Raw genomic sequence first — 15,363 nt, forward strand, 5'->3', positions numbered from 1 at the left:
ATCTATACTTATAATAAATCTGTAGAGAGGTCAATTCTGTACATGAAATATATTTTCAAAATAACTATTAGGGGGTGATTAGTGATCGATACTGATGCCAAAAATGCAATCAGTAAAATTTTTGTCTGTCTGTCTGTCTGTCTGTCTGTCTGTCTGTCTGTCTGTATGTTCCTTATAGAAACAAAAACTACTCGACGGATTTTAACGAAACTTGGTACAATTATTCTTCATACTCCTGGGCAGGTTATAGGATACTTAGGAATTCCCACGGGACCGGGAATTAGCGGGAAAATCTTTTTGTATGAAAAATCTAAACTGCTTAAGTTAGACGCTTGAAATTTGGCATGCAGGTACCTTAGTAAACTTAAAGCTTAGTTACAACAGGATATTGCAAAATTCCCACGGGAACGGGAGTTAGCGGGAAAAAACATTTGTATGAAAAAATCTTAACCGTGTAAGATAGATGAAGGGGGTAAAACGGGATCCACGCGTACGAAGTCGCGGGCGGGCGCTAGTCGTTCATAAAACAAACTTTTATGATGCTAACTCCATTTATGTCGCATAAAACCGAATGGACATAACAAAAGCGCAAATAAAACGCGAGCGAATCAAATATTTAGTTGAGTTAGCCCGCGCTTGTTTCATTTCACGCGCGTCGGCCGCTCGCGCGTCACGCTTGCGCCTCTGACACACAATGGAGCTAAACTCAGCAACAAGCTGGTTACTGGATGAAATAAGCATTATTAAGCATACAATGCCTAGGATCCTATTTTATTTCTGGATAGCGCGACCACTGCCTGCGCGCGGTGACCATCTAACGTCATCTCCAGCTGGCTTTTAACTGCAGCTTTCAGCTCGTTGACAATACAATCCTAATTTATATAATTTGCAACCTCGTCTTTTGTCCTGGATCTGCGCCATAATAAACTTTGATCGAGGCATTTTATAAATTTTACGCTATAATGCTATAAGCCCATATATACTCGTACATTTTGTCGTCTAAAATATCGATATGATTTTATCACGGTGCGCATTCTAGCCCGGCTGATGTATGTATGTATGTATGTATGATGATCGAAAGGAAGACTTGAAATGCTTTAACCGAATTGTAACACATTTCTGTGTAAGAAACTGCAAGTATATTTACGAGAAAAGATAGGTACGACGCGCCATATAGGTACGTACGGTGAGTCACAGTGCACATGGTTCAAAGAGAAGTAAGCATACTCTGTCCACCTCTGCTGTGGCGGGCGGTATGTTACGCGATACGCAGGATGGGCCTGTCACAACCGCGTCAGAGATACGCGACAAAACTGACGGATCACTTCCATATTTATTTGCGTTGTAGCGAATTCGATCTGGTGTTTAAATTGCATTTCAAAAACTCCAGTTCGCATTGCATAAACATGAGATACATTTGAATTAACAGATTTACACAGAATTTACGACGAATAAACGACCCACGTGTGATTTTCAAGCGAATTGACAAATTGTTTGTAGTCCAAAATTAATAGGTTTAATGCACTATTTTGCATTTTTATAAATTGAATTACAGGTTACGTATTGAAAACGTATTCATTATTGTCTATTTAATTATTTGTAAATGAAGTGCATATTGTTTTCTCGTTAATGAAATGTTTACATGACAAACACTTATAAGAGTGACAGGCCAATGGTAGACATCTCAATGCCAAATAAGTAACTATATTAATGAGTACGTATACCTAGTAGTAACGTAAAATACGTAAAACAGTGTTTCTTTTCATTATAAATTGGAAACATTTCAGACAAATACCCCCAAATGCATTCTGCAGACGTTTCGTAAAAAACTTGTCCAATTTGCCGAAAGTTGTGTGGAAGTTTCTATAACAAGCAATCATCAAGGCAGAGCGGCCCAAAAAAACGTCGACTCAGGCACAGACTTCAATTTGCGAGACTCTTTGCGACACGTGTATACACCCACAATAAATACTGGACTTGGGCGGTTAGTTGGAATAAGTCTACTCAGAGATGTACGTTGTCTATCGATAAATAGTTTGTTGTGCAATTTAATATGAGCAAAAGTTAAAGCTACCCTTATCATCAAAAAAACTTTCTTAAAGCAAGAATGATCTATAGTATTCGTAGCACCTACTCGTAACTCACAATCAATCGTTCTAACCGTCCACTTTGCTTGCTAATTGTTAAGTTACGTATATTATTGGGCTGAAGCGATTAAATATGCGAAGCAGTTATGCGAGCTAGAACGGTATTAGTATCCGTCTAGTTTGCTGGTTGGTCCATCCTAAGCTTATGAGCGTTGACATTTAACTCTAGAAACTTTCCTTCCCATCAGTCACTGTTATGATACCAATAATAATATTCAGGTTTAGGAGAATTGAGGAATTTCACAATTATTAAGTTAGACATTTTTTATTTTAATTTAACAGAACAATAATGCCGAGCTGTCGACACACAGTTGATATCGATATTTAAAATGAACATCACACACTCAAATAAATACAGCGATGGAATTTGAATAAACTCTCCCGTACTCGAGAAAGGTGACCAGTTTTCAGTTTTATTACTCAGTTATCGAACCAGAGCCAGTCGGGAAGTCGTATCTAGTAATTGAATAGGTGAAAAGTGATTCGGAAAATTCAATTGAATCGAATATAAAATGTGAGATTGGGTTTTCTATTCGATTAAGTGAGTTAAACGATTTTTGATGAAAACAATTAGGCTAATGTGACGGCGTAGAAGTTTTGGGAGAATTAACATTTACTGACGCCTACTTGATTACATTAGAGCGAAGTTTGAAAGTTGTTAGTAACAGCCAACTTAAGATAAAGATGATTTGATCGCAGACGAAGAGAATACGGGCCATTAATCACATTACAACACAATTACCTCCTGAAGGCTATTCCAGCTACGTGAACTAATTAGATAAATAGCGCTGAAAAATCTATATTAAAAGCGAAAGGTCACTGACTGACTCACTCGTCACGAAATCTCAGAAGCCACAAGTGCTAGGAGTTTCAAATTTTGCGTGGGAGTTCCTTTGAGAACGTAGGTGCTCGCTAAGACGGGATTTTGCAATTCTACCCCTAAGGGGGTAAAACGGGATCCACGCGCACGAACTAATAATACAAGACAAACAAAGTGTGGGACCACCTTGTTGCCTATGTTATGGCATACTAATTATTGTATTAGGTTTATGCTGTAGAGAGTATTCTACTCGTTATTAATAAGTTTGTTGATACTCCTGTTGTGGCTTCTAAAAGTGGGTTAATTTTCAATGTAGCATAATCATAACATGCAGGATTTCTTTTTTTAATAAATGGACAAGCAACAGAATCAAAACACGATTCATTTGTGCACATAACGCTGTAATGGATAAACGGAATGTGGATAGTTAATACATTTGTCATTAGAGCGGGCCATAACGGGGTCAGCAAGTTGCCGATGTCCCGTAATTGTGAATGGCGGCGGTCCATTCGGAGCAGATGCCGCGCGACCTGACGTGCGCGTAGGCAGACAAAGAACGCCAGCTCAAAGATCTTGTTAAAATACTAATTAGTCACATTAAGGAAGTTCCGCTCATAATGCTTGTTAAACTACTTTCCAGAATTTTCCTAAGCTTAAAGATAATCTTATTATGTCTCTTGACTTACATTAAATTTTTACGTTGCTTTAAATGAAACCATTCCCGCCAACTAAATAAGAAATTCGTAGAAATTGTCAAACACAGTGTCCTAGTTATCCACGAAAGAAAGGCAGGACGCCCGCAAGCTTCGTGGTAGACCAACCGTTTTAAAAGATTTGAAACATCAATGACCGAAACACACGATAAATTAATTTCACGCCTTAGAAAGAAAATAACTAATCCCAAATGAAATGAGAAAATGCACACCAAGAATAAGGATACTTATTTGAATTCACCTAGTAATTGAAGTACTTAGTATGCCAGTAATATTAAGATTCAAGAAAAAGAAAAGATCAACAACACTGACTGATGTCAAACAAAGTGTCCTTAAAGGTCATACCTAGAGACAAAACACCATCAGCATTAAAACCGAGTTTTTGGTTCCGACGAAAAACTCGAGGCATTTAAAAACGCTACAACAACACTATCTAAAGTTCTGAGAGTTCATCTGGAGTTAGCTTTGTGTTCTCGGTAAGCTGTCGCCACTGCGTTCATTTGGAGGGATTACGCGGGCCGCGTTAGCTATTCACGCGACATTGTTTGCGGACGCTTCATAAGCGATCGACACTTTAGCTTTCAACGCTTTCAATTTGAATTGCCGTTGCGCGTAAAGCGTCTGTAGTTCGAATTGCAATAGACTGGGGTTAATAAAATCCCATCAAAAACAATACTTGTCAAAAAAACCAAGTCTCGCAACTCAGTTGTTCTACGGTAAAAAGTTGTGAGATCCATGTAATGCCAAGTCCAGTAAATAATTTAATTTACACGTGTTTTCATGCGATGGCCAAGTCAATATATTTATGTAAAACGTTAAAGATTTCCTGGCCTGGACTTGGTATTACATGGATCTCACTTTTTACCGTAGAACAACTGAGTTGCGAGACTTGGTTTTTTTGACAAGTATTGTTTTTGATGGGATCTCATTTCTTTTTTTATTTTGTAGACAGCAGTTATGTATCTAGGAAACTGGACCGAAATTGAAAAATTTTACTCAACTTGGCGGTTGCACTACCGTGCCCCCAAATATTTTAGTTTTTCCTTGATTCATACACCAAACACTACTTATATTCCAAAGAAGAACGGTCACGCCCCATACAAAAAAAAACCCAGACCCGACAGAAACGAGACATACCTCCGTTTTTTTGTCATGTCTTAATTAGTTAAATTATATATTTTTATATTCGAAATCTATGTATAACACTAAAATATTACCCTTTGTTTTTGTTTAGGCGTTATACAAAAACTAATACAAAATGCTTATTTATCACCAAAATTGGTAAATGTATGTACCTAAATGTCTNGCCTCACTACGCCACCACCCCAGAGACATTTTAGTAAAAGTTATATTTTATTAAAAGCGAAAGGTCACTGACTGACTCACTCATCACGAAATCTTGGAAACCACAAGTGCTAGGTGTGTAAAATTTTGCGTGGGAGTTCCTTTGAGAACGTAGGTGCTCGCTAAGACGGGATTTTGCAATTCTACCCCTAAGGGGGTAAAACGGGATCCACGCGCACGAACTAATAATACAAGCTAAACAAAGTGCGGGTGCCTATGTTATGGCATACTAATTATTGTATTAGGTTTATGCTGTCGAGAGTATTCTACTCGTTATTAATAAGTTTGTTGATACTCCTGTTGTGGCTTCTAAAAGTGGGTTATTTTCAATGTAGCATAATCGTAACATCCAGAGTTTCTTTTTTAATAATTGGATAAGCAACAGAATCAAAACACGATTCATTTGTGCACATAACGCTGTAATGGATAAACGGAATGTGGATAGTTAATACATTTGTCATTAGAGCGGGCCATAACGGGGTCAGCAAGTTGCCGATGTCCTGTAATTGTGAATGGCAGCGGTCCATTCGGAGCAGATGCCGCGCGACCTGACGTGCGCGTAGGCAGACAAGGAACGCCAGCTCAAACAGCTTGTTAAAATACTAATTAGTTACAATAAGGAAGTTTAGCTCATAACGCTTGTTAAACAGTCCAGAACTTTCTTATGCTTGATGAGCTTATGATGATGTCTCTTGACTTACAATTTACGTTTTTTATTTAAGCATGACAAGGCAGGTATTTGACCACAATCGTACCACACGTTGCTTTAAATGAAACCACTCCCGCCAACTAATCAAGATTTTTGTTGAAATTGTCAAACACAGTGTCCTAGTTATCCACGAAAAGAAAGACAGGACGCCCGCAAGCCACGTGGTAGACACATCAATGACTAGGAAACCCACGATAAATTAATTTCGCGCCTTAGAAAGAAAATAACTAACCCCAAATTAAATGAGAAAATGCACACCAAGAAGAAGAATACTTATTTGAATTCACCTAGTGATTAAAGTAGTATGACAGTAATATTAAGATTGCTTCGTAAAAAATGATTTACAAAACATCAACAACACTAACTGATGTCGAACAAAGTAGAGATAAAACACCATGAGCATTCAAACTGAGTTTTTGGTTTCGACGAAAAACTGGAGGCATTTAAAAACGTGTTACAACAACAACATTGAGAAAAATTTCACGAGTTCATCTGGAGTTAGCTTTGTGTTCTCGATAAGCTGTCGCCGCTGCGTTCATTTGGAGGGATTACGCGCCTACGCGGGCCGCGTTAGCTATTCACGCGACATTGTTTGCGGAAGCTTCATAAGCGATCGACACTTTAGCTTTCAACGCTTTCAATTTGAATTGCCGCGCGAAAAGCGCCTGTAGTTCGGTTTTCAATAGACTGAGGTTAGTAGAATACTGAACACAAATGATAATCACGCTCTTGGCCTTACGATGCAAGTTTATTTATTGACTTATTTTTTCATTAAGTTAAATCTATCTATCCTATGCCTACTCGTCCTATTTCTGCCAATAAAGGCAACTGATTCTATACAGTATTTCAATACCTATTTTTATTCACTACTTATTTAGTAAAGTAAATGGTAGGGCAAAAAAAGAATGAGACATGTATAGGCTCCTTAAGAGCATTTGACGATTTGCAAGAACTAATTTAATTAGTCTAAACAAATAAAGATAATTTTGATTTTGATTTGAGGTAAATTAATCTTTTGACTTTCTAGATATTTATTCAGAACAGAAAAGCAGTGATGGAATAACCTACCGAAAATTCAAATGCAGGTCCCTACGTAATTGATTCGACGCTGAAGCCCTAGTTGTTACTAGGGCTTCAGCGCTCTACGCTGGTTGCTAATGACCTACAGCCCCGGGCACACTTCCGCCACCAAAAGAGCACAACTCGAAGCGCCTTAATATTTCATTGTTTGTTCCGATGAAGGGACTAGTTCTTTGTTGATGACTCGCCGTTCGAATCTCCAATTCGCGAATTCCCATTTCGCTTTGTGTAACTTTTATAATTTGCGCTTTATGAAAACGGGAAGTTTCTTTTGACATAAATATTGTTTTGCAACATTTCTCGTGTTCCGAGGAGTAGGCGGTAATGACGGAAGAAATAAAGGCGGGTGATTGTCGGCGGGACGGCCCCGGAATACGGATGCTGCGGGAATTTGGCTTTTAATTTAGTGTTGTAAGATCTAATAGTGAAATGTCGATATTGTCCTCGAAAGTGGAAATAGTATCCAGAATGGAATAGATATTTGTTTACCATTATAACCTATTAGTAATTAATTAGTAATAGGCTATTACAAACAACATTAAGTCCCTAAAGGAAAAAGTACAATTTACACGATTCTAATTACAGGCTTAATTATACGATAATTAAACAAACGGTTTGTATGCCATTTGACCGTCGAAAATCTAAAGTTGCAGATTTTATAGTCTTCCTCAGGCAAAACTTTTTTTAACATTAGTAATGATTATTTTTTGCTGCTTTCAGGCAAGCAGAGCAAAGCAAAGCAATATTAAGTTTATATCTTAACGATATCTAACTTAATCAACAGGCAAACCATCGACAAGTTTAGTGTTCAACACTAGTTTATATCCCGGGCGCGTTCACAGCAAACACACCACGTACGCCTACGCCGGAACACCTTCGATTTATTCAGTATTTTTGAGTCACGTACTGTCGAATTTTTTATTGTTGCACTCGAGGCGACCGCCAGTTTGAAATGAAGTTTTTGTTATTACCTTTTTGAGGGTTTGTTTTGGTGATTGAGTGTCCATAGACTTTGTTTTCTTTGATCGCTACCGGATTTTTCTGGTTTTAAAATGTTGGAAAATGTTTTTCTGAATACAGTTTTTCTGTAGGACAGTAGCTCTAGAACCTAGGACAAAAAAATAGATATGTATGTGCCCTCTACACACCTTAATAATCTACCAGTATTCCCTTCTAGTCCTGTCCCATTTCAATGACATAGAAAATACGGACTATTAACCTCATCGTAGTCACTTACCTACCTTTATACCGACACTACTCAAGAGCTCGATCCTAAACATAACAATAAACGCAGTTACTTTTTATAATACTGAGCATTACATTCTATCCGAGCTGCGAGTTCGGGAGAAAAACATAAAGTTCTCCCTTAGCCCCCGTTTAAGTCGTAGTTTAAGGCCGCGTTAGAAATAATATCCACATCAGACTTTCAGGAATAGTTCAAAGGTAACAAGCAACTCATTCGGCTTAAAACGGCGACATGGTCAACTGGCCATAATCACAAAGGAATGATAAGAGATAGAGATAAAAAGAGAGAGGAAAACCTAGTGACTCACAAAAAGATCTGTGTTTAGTTTAGTACAGTTAAACCATAGTAGTACAATAGGACGAGGGCCCTAAATCACCAAACAGACAAAAAACCTGGAGGTTTCACTAACATCTTTTTAGGATAGCCTATTTTGTCAATCCCATACCTACGGTCAAATACATTAATATCTATAATAGAGTAAGCATGCTCTGGCTACCATTCTCAAGAATCTAGCTGTAGTGAAGTAGTAGCCACGAAAAAGGCGAAAAAACGTAAAAAAAACAGTGAAGCAGTGCACTGATTAACAAAATTTTCAAAAATGTTTTATGACCTTTGTTAGGGCTGTGCTCCCGTCTCAAGCAGCGCGATCGTCGAACGGCGAATATAAAATATGTAAATGCGTGAGTCCGCACAAGGTCAACACTATCGCGCCTTAGTGTAGCCACGAAAAAGACGAAAAAACAGTGCAGCAGTGCACTGATTAACAAAACCTTCAAAAATGTTTTATGATCTTTCTGTTTTGTTAGGGCTGTGCTCCCGTCTCAAGCAGCGCGATCGTCGAACGGCGAATATATGTAAATGCGCGAGTCCGCGCAAGGTCAACACTATCGCGCCGTGACGTCATTACGGCTTGATTCTGATTTCGCTCTGCTTTTTGTTACGTCTTCCTTGTATTTTCCCGGGTAATAGAACTGTTGGGGTTTTCGTTGAGAAATAACAGAGTTTTTTCCGTATTATTTTTTGGAGCGTTTGTTTTTCTTTCGATGTTCCTTTTCAGTTTGCAGAATATGACACAGTAATGTTCGTTGAATAAATATACAGGGATGATTTCAATGGGCTTTAGGTCGTGACAGACGTGTGCTTAAAGAAAGATTCATCATATATCAAGAAATAAAGATTTTAAAGGTTTTTGGGGTGTGTAAATGAAATTAAGGCCATTAATATTTATTTGTATGGCTAAATAATCAATTTAAATTAGACCAGAGTTAAGGGGGCTGCTTCGTTTCTTTGCCGAAGCACTATAAAACTAAGTTGCACTTGTGAAGTCAGTTAAAGATCAGCGGCTACTGTAAATCCTCATTAACCCGTGGGGTGCAAAGCTCTTTCGCGGTTCAGTTTGACAACTACAGATGGGTTCAAACATGCTGGCAACCACTTTAATTGCATTCCATGTCTAAGTCCGACATTACTTAAGTGCTCGCATCTTGTCGCTCGCAACCATCGTTATTAATGACGCCGTTTTTATTGCGACGTCAGCCACTCAGGCCCGTACTAGCAGCCCCGTCCACGTCTGAGTCGTAAATCTGGACTTGAGTGTGAATGTCTACTTGCTTTAAATTAGATTCTACCACCTATGTGCATTAAGATTGTGGAGCCTGTCAATCGTACCTACTTAAGTCTTTTATCTACAGAAAGCACGTATTGATCTTAACTTACCTAAAAACACACATTTTGACAGCTTATTTAGACTTTTTAATCAAAAACCTATCTTAACACCACCAACAAAGTGAAAGTGTTAATATTCCGACTCTACATGCAACGTATGTACTTGCATATTGAAAAGTTTTTGCGTCTATTGATTGAGTCTTGTTTTGTAATACGGGTCATATGCTAGCTAGATTAATGGACTATCCGATGTTTATTTATTTTAATGCTAATGTATTCCAGAGGAGTCGAGGGTTGATTATATTCAGTTCTAGGAACTAGAAATTGGATACAGAAATATGATGGAAATTCCAAGAATCCAGGAGTTCGCTGAAGGCTTGAATTTAATTCCTCTGAGAATAACGTCATTAATCAGGGAATAAAACATTGTTGCGGATATTTCTAGTAAAATAAGGCAGGCAGCATGAATTATTTAACGTTTTACATTAAAATAAATATCGTCATAATAAAATTGCATTTAAAATTTACCTACTTAGTTTTTTCTTCAATGCTATCTATGTAGACTGGTGTAAATGTATATCCACATGTACCAAACTTGTGCAATTCAAACAGAGCTACTTAGGTTATGTATCCCCAGGAATGTGTTTGCATTCCAGCAGTCCGTTACAAGATACATTAGCACAGTAAGCTGGCATTTGTACTCGATTGGGTTACAGATACATTTGATAGGGTCGTGATTACGCCGACTATTGAATAAGTTATTACACAAATACGATGTACTAATTAAGCTATTGATTAAGCTCTGTCTTTAAGGATTTTTAGCATTTGAGAATTTTTTTTTTTGCATTCGTTGTTCCTATTCACGGCAAAAGAAACAAAAACTATTGGATGAGTGTGGGTTAGGTCCGGTTTCCATAAAAGCGGAGCAGAGCGGAGAACTGTTTTGAATAACCAATCAGGTTTCATTATTCAGGAAACCAGGAAATCTGTAGGGTAATTCAAGTGCAATCTGTCATTTCAATCTATTCTATTTGTCATTTAGCTTGTTTAATCTGTGCTGAATAAAGTGCACAATATTTAAGCAGGATATGGTTGCACGCGGATTTTTAGAGAGTTAAATCTTTTGGCCAATAGTAAACGTCATAATAGTTATTATATGAACTGGGATTGGTCAATGACTTTTGAAATTAAAATCCGATGGCCTGAAAAAAACGGTTTTCCAACAAACGTCAGTTACGCGCAAGGAGGTTTAGCTATTTATCCATCGAAGTTAATAAGGGAGAAGACATAAGACTAATTTTATTATTTGCCTGCCGCGACCCGGTTTTTACGAACAATGACGATGACGAACGATGAACCAGTAACGAGGAGCACACTTAGCAATGCTTCCAGGTTGCGCCTCGGTATCAATTAAGTAACATTTTCCGTTAAGTTTACTTTATGGCCAACTAAAGGACTTTTGCCGTCTCCATGGACAAACTCGAAGTATGATAACTACAGTCATTGTCAAAATTTTGCACTGCCATTGCCGCTGGATACCATATATCGCTACTATATTCATAGATAATAGACTTTCAGTTAATCGTCAAAATTGACATTGTTTTTTAAATAACAACAAATGGTATGAATTTTTAAATGTGATATTTTTATAAAGGTAAGTCCCCAAAACAACATTTGATAGCCTATTTTCTTTCGTTGGCATCTAAGTTCCTGTTTTCTACATATATGTTACTACTACCTATTGGATAAGTAACTAAGAACTTTGTCGTTTATTCCATGTGAACAAAATCCCTAAAAGCCCATTTGTAATAATATTCTTACTAAACACTGCTGAAAAAGGACTAAACTTCTGAGCTATGAACGTATAATCCAGTAGCATTAAGTAGGTAGGTACGTATAGCGACGTTGGAACTTGATATAGAAGTTAGCTGTTTTATATTTTTTTTCACAGCAGAAATCTTTATCTTTGATCTTAATATCTGATCGTACGTATTGTCTTTTAAAATATTACATTTGCCTAAATAAAAATAACCGACCTGCTGCTTATGTAAATTATAATTATTTATAACCCTACTTACAATGCATAACAATCATAATTAGGTATTATAACCCTACTTAACAATGCATAACAATCATAAGATAGTTTGGCGTATAAGTAGGTAGGTAGGTACTATCTAGGCCGAAGGTGGAAGCGATCGACCCGGAAATATTCTCAACCATCTCAACTATCATAATATGTATTTAGAACAGTCCCTCCTTACCAATGATATTATAGATAATACCATTGCTCCTTACCATCAATGCAATCGAGCAGACAAAGGACATTGATAAAAATCGCCCTAAGATTTTCAAAGACTTAGTATGTACCATAATTTTATGTATATTTTATTTATTTACTTGCAAGTGTCCAAACCTATCGGACAAGTTGCAGTTCGAAAAAATATTTTAAAAGTATTTAAACGAAATCAAAGTCACCGACATATTGACAGAGCAGAGACAGAGATGCGCTTTTTTAATTCGATTTAAGTAAATAATGGTATGATCGATTAGACTAGAGTCTAATCATTAGACCTTTAGACGGGCGCAGATCCGCCGCGCCCGCAGCGCTTCAGTGGATTATTGCATTTTTTTATGTATATTTAATCACATTTATTTACCTACATTTACATATTTACTCTTTTCTTTAAGTGTAGACACTGTTTATGTATAAGTCCACTATTGCATGCCGTGGCAACCTATAATTAAGGCAGCACTTAGATTAAGTTAAATACGTTGTAAATATTGATTGTCTTCCAGTGTATGTCTTGTTGGTTGTCCTATTAAATAAATAAAATAAATATTTATAGCAACACAATGTTTAAAAATAAAATTTTTCAAAAACGATCAATTTAATCGATTATGTCTATTCTAAATGGACATCCCTATTTGTTAGTCAAATTGTCATTCACTCGCATCACCTTTTCTCTCTCACTCACTCTTGCTGTGTTGCTGTGCTGTCTTGCTTGATCCTTCTTTGTGATTCGTTTGTGTTTTAGCTTTTATTTTCGGAACTTTATTAACTACAAACTTGGCTATTCAAACGGACTCTGATTGATTGCAATAACGACATACTCAGCCTGGGATTTACTGTTTTTGTGTGGCTCGGCCAAGGCTCGGCTGGTGGTTCTATGGTGTTAGAAAATGAGCAACTTAATTATACACAACAATGGGCAGCACCTCGATCGGTAAGTACCTACATTTTGCCTTGCCAAACTTCTGAATTGCCATTCTCATGGCGGGTTGTCTTGAAATGAATGTTCCGCTATTATCTGTGGTTCAACCCTGGACAGTGTGGACAGCCAGGCCCGATTCGATTGTAAGAAACTAGTCGATGGTACAGCGCAATGGAGGCATGAGCGAAACAACAATTATGTTGACAATCCAGCTGGTTTTGGTGTAAATCTAAGGAATTATCATTGAAGTAATATTATAACTCAATGGGAATTATTTACTTTGACACTATCTCCCTGCTCTCAATGAAAGCTTGTTTTGTTTTTTGGAACTAAGACTACTAGATTATTATTTTTTGTAACTAAGTTTGTAACACGTCATAATTAATTATTATAACAACAATGCTTATTTACTAAAGGAAAATGGAAATGTACTTCTGTTATGCTAATAACCTCAAAATCTGAAGCATTTTTCCTATTGTAACGAATCTCCCGCTTATCCGTGCTTTAAGTATCTACACTAATATTATAAAGAGGAAAACTTTGTTTGTTTGGTTGTAATGAATAGACTCAAAAACTATTGGACCGTTTTTATTAAATTCTTTCACCATTCGAAAGCTACATTATCCACGAGTAACAGGCTAAATTTTATTTTGGAAAATAATAGGGTTCCGTAAAATATGTAGGTACCTAATGTAGGCCACGCGCGCGAAGCCGCGAGCGAAAAGCTAGTGGAGTATAAGGTGACAATCGTTAAGTAATTTCACATATAAAAATCATTATTTCATTGCTTGGGGGTCTTGGGGCGAACGATGTATGGACGCAGAACAATATCCTTTATTTTCAAATTTAAGCAAAAAGCATTCTGTGGTTATAAAATACCTATGCTTATTTGCACCTAGTTTATCAATCACCATGTTAATTCCATGCTTTCTATCCAGTCGACTGCTCTAACGACAAGGGTGGGCTGTCGTTGAGATGACAGCGCGAAAATCGTCGGCATCCACTAATTATGACCCTTATGTACCACTATATTGACAAAGTTCTCCGTCTTCGTACGCGATATTGGAAATTTGGCATCTACCATCGGCTGATCTGACATTAGGCGTAGTCTGGCTTTGTTATTCAATTTTCAACTGTATTACCTTGACAATCAGTTCAAAATTGATTACTAGAAAATTATTTGACAGACGATTTCTACTCTCGACAAATGCATTTGAATTAGCCCACTGATTGGTTATCTAAAACACTTTTCTGCTCCGCTCCGTCTTGGTGGAAACCCGGCCTTAGGTTGCTCCTAATTGTCCACATCATACAACGAGCGCTTACAAAAGAATAACGCAATAAAGCGCTACATAGTAATTTAATTCAGCTCAACTTAACTTTTATGACATTGCACTTAATACGAACCTACCACTTCTACCCGTACTAAGTAAGAGGATATAACTGCATGTACCTGGCAGCATAAACTACATACAACAATATACCGCGCCGTAACTACGCGCTATCTGCATACTATACGGCTTACGTCTTGTCCCGCCGTGTTATCACTCTAGTTCTCGTGTTATAAGACGTCAGATAACACGGTACATTTGTTATACGCAATTTGAGACACTTGAGTGTCTAAGGTTATGACTAGTTTTGTAGGTGAACATAATTATAACTTCGTACAATGTTTATTGGGCAAAGCAATTAGTTTAGCCAATGTTAGATTAAGATGTCAATTAAGATGAAAGAGAAACTGTCCCTGGAGATTTTTTCTTCTTGCAAGACGTGACAAAAATAGAAAATATTTTTATTCTGCAAGAGAACTTATTCATAATTCAATAGGTTAGCAAGTAATTATATTGATTACTCTAACTTGAAGCAAGCAGCTTAATAACTTAGTCATCCTGACTAAAAACTTACTTTATTTTAATCCTATGGATGTCTAAAACCAGTTTTTTTAAGTTCAAAATTGTGCTACGACCTACATTTTTCAAGAAAAGCTCACGCTATTATTTCAGAAAACTCTTTTAGGTGCTGAGAGAGCGCATAGTTATTTTATCAGGCACATCGAGTTATCGTCGCTCCGGCTCTTAGGCGAGGCGTGGAGAAAGCTATGTACGATAGATAGGTAACGTAATCATTGAGTTTAAAACTGATAATTTTATTAGTATGTGTTAGCTTGTTCCTAAGTATAGCTGTTATTTGAGCACTGCTTATTCGTAGGTAGGTAGGTCATGTTGAAAACTTTCTCAGAGTTGGCACATACCATCTCCTACAGAATACACGGAGATACAACAAAAATGCCACGGTCAATGGTTTAAATATTGCTACCAAAACATTGATATTGACATAAATAAAATTTCTTAGCGATTAGAGTCGCTTAGATGATTGGAGTAGAGAGAGCGATTCCCGCCGTATGCAGTTCGATTATTTTTAAGTTGT

This window comes from Ostrinia furnacalis, unplaced genomic scaffold, assembly GCF_004193835.3.
Source record: "Ostrinia furnacalis isolate ACB-3 unplaced genomic scaffold, ASM419383v2 OfSCF6691, whole genome shotgun sequence".
Lineage (NCBI taxonomy): Eukaryota > Metazoa > Arthropoda > Insecta > Lepidoptera > Crambidae > Ostrinia > Ostrinia furnacalis.